Consider the following 9,123-nt stretch of genomic DNA (forward strand, 5'->3'; position numbering starts at 1 on the left):
AGCCATGCTTGTGTTGTGGATCAAGGTAGCGTGCTCCATGTTTGGCTCATTAAAGCAGAAGCTTCACAAGCAGACAATGGGCCACTACTGCACTTTACAAGTTTACAGTCCTAGCAGAGTTTCCTTTAAAGACCTTTGGCTTCCAGGCGCTTCTTTCTGGAGGAGTGGCACCCTGGAGCGGGTGGGCTCAGGAAGCCCACTGCAGCTTGGTGACTAGAAGCCACTTTCTAGCAGTGACTTCTGTGCTGCTGCTGGCTTGGCCTTTAACTTTTTCATCTGCAAAGCTGAATAAGGATCAGATGTGCGCAGCCAGCAGTCAGCATGCTGCTGTTGGCATGAAATGAGGGAGCAGAGGAAGGAGGCAGCGTTGTGGAGCCGCTCAGTTCCCAGAACACTGCTGAACTCCCTCAGAAGATAAGGTGGTGGAAAGGAGAGACACAGCAGCTCCACATGGCAGCTGCAGACGTTTCCCTCAGCCACTCATTCACTGATGTCCACCAAATGCCCATAGAGTTCATCTTAGGGCCCAACAGCAGAGAAGCCATCCAGCTCCATAACAGAGGTCAGAGGTCAGAGAGGAGCCAGGTCTCCCTGATCACAGCATGCTGCACCCCAGCTACTCCTTGATACGCAGCTCCTCCACCTTCCACTTCACACACCGTGTGCTGCACAGCAAGACGCTGGGCGGGGCGGGGGGGGTGGGGGGGTGGGTCCCTGTGGGCTGCCGTACTCCTCCCCTTCTACCTGTCCTTGGTCCAAGCCGTCCTGATGATTGTCCTTCCAGCGCTTCAGGCAGCTCTGCAGGGCCAAGGGACAGAAGTGATCTCTGCAAGAAGTAGAAAGTCACCTTCTGCATGTGGAAAAGTTGGAGCCGCATGCAGAAGTTTGAAGAATCAGTCTTTGTTCCCAGAAAGCCGTAGTGGAGCAAAAACACACAAAGACAATGAGTGCAGAAGAGCAGCTGCAAAAAGGGCTCAAAGAAAGTGAAAAGAAGAAAAGAGCAGCAGCAGCAGGAGTCCGGGTGGCCAGCAGAGCAGCACAGCCACAATTTTCCATCTCAAGCCATGAACTTTAAAGCCAGATATCATGTTTAGCTTTGAAGGGCTCCACAAGCCATCAGAATCAAAGCAGAAGCAGAAGCAGGAGCTCAGCTACTTTTAGCTACTTTGTAGACAGCATTCTGGGAGAAAGAAGAGTTTTCATCCACTTTTTTCCACTCTTGCTGCTCATGTGCAGACAGACTCTGCAATAGTTAGAAAAGCACTTCTCACTAACTTTGCAGCTGCACACCTTGCAGAGGGAAAAAGGCCTGAAAAAAGATGCAAAGCAGCCACTTGTTCCATCCTCTGATGATTAGAAATGAAAGCAGGAAAATCTGCAAAGTGCTTCTTTAGGATCCTGTTCTACGGCTGCAGCTTCTAGCTGCTAAATATCTGCAGACACTTTGGCTTCAGCAGCTTGTGGAGAGCAGCTCTAAAAGGAAACTTTCTCACTATGGGGGCTTTATTTTCTGCTGGAACTTTGCTGCTTTTAGCAGCTTTCTGTCCTCCAACACTTGATGCTCAGACCAGAAGCTTAGCTCTGCTTGCTCCCAGCTCAGAGGATGAAGGACGTTTGAAGGTGAAGACGTGACTTTATGGACATGTTGATGGAAATCAAGGACTATTGTGAATGAAGGAGGAGGAGATGGCTGGTCTTGATGACTCAGCATTTCTTGGATCCTTGCAGGGAGAACAGCAGCAGTCTGTGGAAGATGTTCCATGTGCTCTAAGCAGACAGAGAAATGTTCTCTTCTAGATGTGGCTGACTAGAGGCAGCCTTCAAGAGCCACTCCCCGACTGAAGCCTGCAGCTTTCCTTTCTGCCTAGCGCTCTCTGTGCTCCTCAGCCTTGGCTCTCTCTCTCAGACTAAACACAATCAGGAGGGATTGAAGACTTTTGTCAGGCTGGCAGCACACAAACTTTTTGAACTTTTCTATCTGAGCAACACATGATTGATTTGCTCCTTTAAATAGTCACAGTCATGCTGGGCTCTGGGAGGTCAAAGGTCAGCTAGGTCCCAGCAGGGAAATCCTCATGGCCAAGTTGCTGAATCTTTGCAGCTTTTCCATCTTTTTCTTTTTCTGCCTGCGTTCAGTTCAGATGATCTTTTAGTTGCTTCCTGCAGAGATGTGAACGTTCCACCATGATTCCTGTCTGATTCCAGCAGAGCAGCAACACACATGATGCTTTAAAGCCAAACTGAAGAGGCAGATGCAGACAGGAAGGATTGCTGGCTGCAGTTAGTTGGTGTGGACAGCAGGTGGCGCTGCTGCATGGCCCACAGAGGGAGAGCAGCAGCGCCACCTGCAGGGACACATGAAGAGCAGCCTGAAGCTGAGCTGGGAGACATGAAGCTTTAACATCTGCTGAACTCTTCAGCTCCTCTTTCCCTCACATCTGGCCTGAAGCAGCTTTAAGGTGGAAAACTGCTGCAGCTGGAGGAGATTCAGCAAAACCAACATGTTGCTTTGCTTTCTGGGCCACAAGCTCCACAGGAGGCTTGGCAGCATCAAGGTGGATGCAAGAAGAAGAAGAAGAAGAAGAAGTGAGAGCAGCAGCAGCAGCAGCAGTCACCTCCACACAGGCTCTGCTTCCTTGCTGAACATCTCCAAGCAACACGTTTCCTCAGCTGTGCTGTTAGGATGCTGCTCTGAAACATCTCAGGAGGACAGGACACTTGGAGACACTTTGGAGAGGAGATCTCCTGGAATCAGACTCACCTAAAGCTGCTGAGAGCCTCAACATCTCCAGATCCTCAGCAGACTGAGCTGAGCTGCTGACCAGTCTGCTGAGCAGAACTTTACTGGACCTGCAGCTCTGACTGGGATCTTCTTCCACTTTGGCTTTCAGCACAAACATCAGCAGAAGATTCCCAGAAATCACACATGAAATCAATCTTTTCTGGGACTCCAAGCTGGGAGAAAGTGAAGCTGACTGTGGCAACATTTGCTGAACACTTGCAGATGATTTCAGGGAGAAAATGATCCCCGTAGAACCAGGACTGAATGTTTTACAGCGTAGAAAGAAAGAAAGATTAGAGTCCAGCTAAACATGGATGGAGCCTTTTCATTAGCAATCTTTCAGCTAGCATAAGAGCAGCTAAACAACTGCTAACACACTTCTATCACTGTTTAACAACCTTTAAATGCTCCACAGCAGATTATTTTACCACAACAATCATCAAACTGTCACTTATTATGCTTCAAATCCACTTATTGAAGACAGAAAACCAAACTTCATAGCTTCTCCCACGGAATGCGAACAGAAAGAGGATGGAGAGCGTGGGAAACCCTTCACAGACTATAATGGTATGATCCGTTAATTTGTCTTTTTAAACTCAGAACTCAATAGGTTCACCAGGAAAGATAATAATTTACATTTTCATTCGCAACACCTTAAATTTGAATAGAAATAATAATTTAGAAACAGGAAGTTACCCGCTGTTTTTCAATGGATCTGTCGTCTTTTCAAAATAAAAGCTGCCGGTGTTTCCTACCGGAATAGCTTCTCACTTGACAATCTAGTGTAATAACATCACACTGCCACATTATGGATGTGGATAACTGTTCAATAACGTTTAAATAGTATAATAATATAATTATTTCCTGGTGGTTTGTGTAAAAGCATTTTGGAGCTAGTAGAGTCACGTGTGACATAAACACAGAGACTCAGGTTCATGGCAGCTGACCAAAACTACCTTGTTATAGAAATATATAATGAATAAATAATAATAATCTATCTATCTATATGTAGCAGCACAAATGGTACGGTGCCTCTTTAAGGCCAATTATGGCTGCTGTATATCAGCAGGTCTCCACAAGGCTGCTGGTGTTGAACTCAGCTGCTTGTCTTTGTTTGTCAAACTGTGCTGGGCTTCTTTGTTGCTCCTCAGACCTCTGGACCGATCTGTCCTGTTGTTTGCTGGCAGGAAGCTACACTGTGAGGAGGAATTGTGGACTTGTTTACCTGGCATCGTGGTAATTTACCAGTTACAGCCACCTGACCAGCCTCTGATCAGCATTCAACGTGGATTGACACTCGCTGCTGTTTTGCCTATAAAGACATGTTTTAAAGACTTACCTGAACTTTTATTGGTGGCACGATTTATGGGATGCAGTGCAGTATTGTAGTGCCATTGTATCGCTGTTTTACTCATATTGATTTAGTTTTGCCTGTCATTTAGGGACTGAGGCTACTGTGGTGGCAGTGGTGACCCTTGGTGGCGGCGTTTGTGTTTGTGTTGTGTTGGAGCACCCTTTGCTTGTGTTTGCTGTGTTTTTGTAGTGTCCAGGGTGGTCCCTTTTCTCCTCACCACTTTCCCCCCATTGCTAAGCCTCGGTCTCATTTAAAATAAAAATTTACACTCAATTTGGTTCCAAGTGCATTCACTGTAAACATTCAAGTCCAGGTTATTGTTGAATTAAACCTATTGAAGTTTAATAAAGTTTTGTAGACTTTTCTATATCGTGTCTCATTTCCAGCAGAACTTACCTGGGCCCTTATTACCATTTTCCTGGAGTTATTCTAGGTGGCGTTGTTGGTTTCCCGTATTGTAAACTTTAACATGCGTGTTTCAAAGTAAAAGAAAATCCACCCTCAGGTTGCCACATATATAAGGATGGATATATTATTATTTCAGGTTTTTACGGCACTAGTGGCTTGTTTCTCAGACAGTGGGCTGACAGCAAAGGGGCTACCAGAGAGGGCAGAGACATGCAGCAAAGGACCACAGGTCAGAGTCCAGCCTGCATCAAACGCCTAGAGGACTAAGGTCTCTGTACATGGGTTGTGTGTGCTAACCACTGTGCCACCAATAAAATTATTATTTTTATTACAGCTATATGCTTTGATCTATTATAGAGCTGCTTGCAGAAAATAAAACCAGTCAATTATGTGCCTGTAATCAGACACTCCTACACCAGGAGAAAAATCAGTCCACGTCTTTTTTGTTGATGACATTTATTAAAAGCTTTTCATCTTCTCCTGGTTTTCTCTCTGTAAACAGAACCAGTACCAGAACCCAGTCTGCTTCTGCTTCAGCTTTAATTCTCCACATCTTCTGAGGAAACAGAAGATGTTTTTATTTTCTGACAGTTGAACTAGGAAGTTAAACCTTTGTTCTCTCAGTGGGAATCTTGGACCGACCCGTTTGTTCAGATTTTTTAGCTGAGATCTCACAGTCACTTCCTGTTTCCTCTCAGACTGAATAAAGCCACAAGATGGAGGAACGTGATCAGAACCAGGAGGACAAAGCTGAGCAGCTATAATATTAAAGTTAATAATAAATCTAATGATAAAGAGGAAGTCATGGTTCTGATCCAAAGCTCCAGATATGAGGATTAAAGATGGAGGCTCAGACACAAAGTCTGGTTCTTTCTAATTGTCACGCAGCATCAAAATGTTTGAACGCACCTTATTTCATCCTCATCATTATTTAGATTTGCTTCTGTTTACTCTCAAGTCATTTTACTACTTTATCTATCTGATATTAATGCGCTCTCACCTGTCAGCATCTTACTGGCTTTGCCTTCTGGTAGGAAAGCTGTTGGATTTTGTAAAACGACCAACAGAAAATGGAGGAAAAAGAAGGTGAGAACAAAAAGGAGAAGGACAGCAGCTTTTTCTTGTCTCTCAGAAAGTCCCTTACCACCACTCTATAAGGGTGAGGGCCCCATAAAATGATTCCAGAGAACAAAACTACTGAATGCAATAAAATGTTGACTGGAAATGAGCTGAAGACTGAGAAGAAACCTGAAAAACAGACAAGTTACAACCTGACCTCAGAGTTTTACAGCTCAGTTCACTGCTGGTAAAAAGAGAAGAAGAACTGAAAGTAAAGGTGTTTAAAGTCAGGTAAACTCACCTTGACAGGGGGCGGAGCCTCAGGTGAGTCAGTTACAGTCAGGTATCAGATCAGGAGAAACAGGTTCTGACTCCATTTAGCAGCAGAACAGAACAGAGAGAAGACTCTGGATCAGGGTGAGTGTGAACTTGTTCTGGTTTTCTCTCTGTGGACTGTGAACAGAACCAGGAACAGAACTCAGTCTGGTTCTCCTTCAGAACCAAGCTGCTGCTTCATGTAACCGTGGTGCTGGTCAGGCTCTGATTTGCTGCTTATCAGCACCAACAAACGCTCAGTTTCCTTCCTTTGTCTCTTTTCTTCAGACAAAAACTGAATAATGATGTAAAAGCGCCTTTAGCATTGTTTGCTTTCTGAGTGGAAAGTCTAGTCAGACTCATATTTGTGGGAAGACCATCCCACAGGTTGGTTCCTTTGACAGAATTTTTTTTTTTTTACCAAAAGATGTTTTACTAAATGGAACTTTCCATTCTCCACATGTAGCAGCTCCAGTTGTTCAGTAGAACCGGTACCGGTTCTCTGCTGCTTCTTCCTCATGATCTTAGCTAATGCTGACGTCAGAGACTCACATCCTGTTCTAGATGAATAATTGAGCTGAATCAGGAAAACTACTTTGAAAACTCTGCAGTCTGCAGATTGTAATTTAGCTGCTGAATAAAAGCTGAAAATCAAACTTTGTTCTCAGTTGATCTCTGATTCTTTGCAGCAGCAGCCGCACCTTTCTGTAAAATCTCTCTAGAGACAGTTTGTCTCCTGCAGAACAACATGTCATGGTTGCTATTTAGTTCTTTTACAACCAGCCTCTGATGAGATCACAGCAGGCCACCAATCAGAGTCCTTTAGAATACGGCCATTTGGAGTTTTTCTCTCCTTTTTCTCCTGGTTGTGGATCCAGTTGCTCCTTCAGAGGCGTTTCCTTGTATTTCCTGGTTTCCTGGTTTTCTCTACAGCTGCACCATGTTTGATCCAGATGTGTTCAGTTTTCTAGCATCTGTTTGATTATCGCCTGTTGTCTTTGTTCACATAAATTCTATTTTAATTTGAGCAGCTAAATCAGATTATCTGCCAATGGAATGAGTATTTTGATCCCTAAAATAAGATAATTAGATATACTGACCTTAAAATAAGATGATGGAGATGAGTTGATCCTATATTAAGTGCTAAATCGTATTCAGTTGGCAGATAATCCTATTTAGCTGCTCAGATCAAGGGCAAATACTTTTATTTCAATACAGTTTTACGTCCTTTTAGTTCCTTTTAGCAGTGAAGCTGCAGCATCTTTGTTCTTCTTTGCGGGCCGCTGTGTTCAGAACCAACACATCAGAACTTCAGAGGAAATGTTCCCTCCTTCATTCACTCTGGATGTTTCTACAGACCTGGAACAGGATTCCAGTTCAGACCTGAAAAGGTTTCACCCTCAGTTTTAGCCTCATTTTCTGAAGAAACCAGAACTCCCAGCAGACATCAGCAGACATCAGGAGGTGCATGAAGTAGTGAAGGAGAGAACAATCCAGACCCAGATGGTACCTGCTGAACTCAGGTTCCTCTGGTCCTCTACACACATGATGGGAACCAGCTTTCTGCTCTACAGAACACTGACTGGACCTGAACCACTGGGAACTGACTGGTTCTGGTTCCTCTCTCAGGCTGACTGAAATCCAGGAGATGGAGAACAGAGCAGAACCTCCAGGATCCAGCTGTCCGTCTATGAGGAGTGACCGGTCCAAAGAATACTATCCAGACTTCAGTGAAGAACCTGGACCCTCAGACTCAGAGTAAGAACCCAGTTTCTAACTGATCCTTGTGACTCCACAGAGATATAATATCTAGAACATTAACTGGTTGATCTTCAGCGTCTCTCTGGTTTCAGCTTTGTTCTGGTTCTAAGGTTCTGCTTCATGGTCCGTTCATGGGTTCTGTTCTTTAATGACGGCCACATCAGCTCCTTAGACCAGATCAACAGCTTTAGTTCTGCTATCAGGGACCAGATCCTCTGCTCTCCACCTTCTCAGACTAGATGTGATCAATCGGACCGTGTCCAGAACTTTCTGGGCTTTGTAGTACTAGTAGTGTCTACTATAGAAGTACTTTGTAGAATAATTCATCTAAATCTGATCTCATCAGCTCCATTAAACTGTGACATGACCCTGTTGTCCTGCAGGTGTTGGTAGGACCCATGTGATCCAGACCAGTACAACCCGGTTATTAAGATAATGTTCAGTTTGGTCCACCAGAACCGTCTGAATGTTTCTGGATCTTTAAAGCTTCTGCTTCTCTGCAGCAGTTTGTGTTCAGAGCTTCTTCTCTGGTTTTTATCAGAGTTTCTCACTGATTGATGTGATCTGAATAACAACATGTTGGTGTTTCAGAGGTCAGAACCACAAACAGAGAGCAGAACCTCCAGGATCCAGCTGTCCGTCTATCAGGAGTAACTGGTCCAAAGACTGGGATCCAGACTTCAGTGAAGAACCTGGACCCTCAGACTCAGAGTAAGAACCCAGTTTCTAACTGATCCTTGTGATTCCACAGAGATATAAAACATAATATTTACTCAGTCTTCAGTTTATAAAGTGAAAGTAAATTAGTTTAGAACTTTAACTTAACTTAAAGCTCCATAATCATCAGCTGTTAGTCAATAAACCAGTAGTATTCACTGCAGAAACATTGGGCCTGGTTATACACACATGTACAATGGTCTTAGTCACATTGGCTGTAGGGAGAATTGTTGGCATGTAAATGTGTAAATATATGTTTAGAAGCATATTCATTCATTTGTTTAAAAATGGACCTTAGAGTTTTATAAACTCGTAAGTAAAGCATGAATTAGGAAGAGCATTTATGTTAAGATCTAAAGGAAGGAGAAGGGGTGTGATTACTTTTGTTTTACTTCTTCAGACCAGGACCTGGACTGCTGGCAGCCAATCAGAGCAGCTGTGCCCCAGGTGAGACTGAACATCTCCAATCAGAGCTTCCTTCTATCGTCTCTGTTGGACTAATTCCTCGTCTTTAGTTGGCATTTGGGAATCTAAGTGTTTAAAGTCTTTCTGGGATCGATTATTTGCCCTGAATCTCTGGATTTCCAGCTGCTGTAAATGTAACGTCTGTGTTCAACCTAACAACCTATTGGGTTTGCTTTGAAGTGGTTCTGTGTTCAGCCCTTTGTGCTAAATGCATTAAAACTGAACATCTCCTCAAAACTGCAGCTCATTTTGATGGAAACAA

At 44.0% G+C, this 9,123-nt stretch overlaps 1 long non-coding RNA gene across 1 annotated transcript; it reads left to right on the forward strand.

Moving 5' to 3' along the window:
• The first annotated feature begins 5,991 nt into the window (after positions 1 to 5,991).
• LOC118560103 lies at positions 5,992 to 8,833 on the forward strand. The gene is made up of 4 exons (XR_004929073.1): positions 5,992 to 6,020; positions 7,548 to 7,676; positions 8,271 to 8,390; positions 8,797 to 8,833. It is a non-coding gene; the product is annotated as an uncharacterized LOC118560103 (long non-coding RNA).
• Positions 8,834 to 9,123: the final 290 nt, after the last annotated feature.

This window comes from Fundulus heteroclitus, unplaced genomic scaffold (genome assembly GCF_011125445.2).
Source record: "Fundulus heteroclitus isolate FHET01 unplaced genomic scaffold, MU-UCD_Fhet_4.1 scaffold_387, whole genome shotgun sequence".
Taxonomy (NCBI): Eukaryota; Metazoa; Chordata; class Actinopteri; order Cyprinodontiformes; family Fundulidae; genus Fundulus; species Fundulus heteroclitus.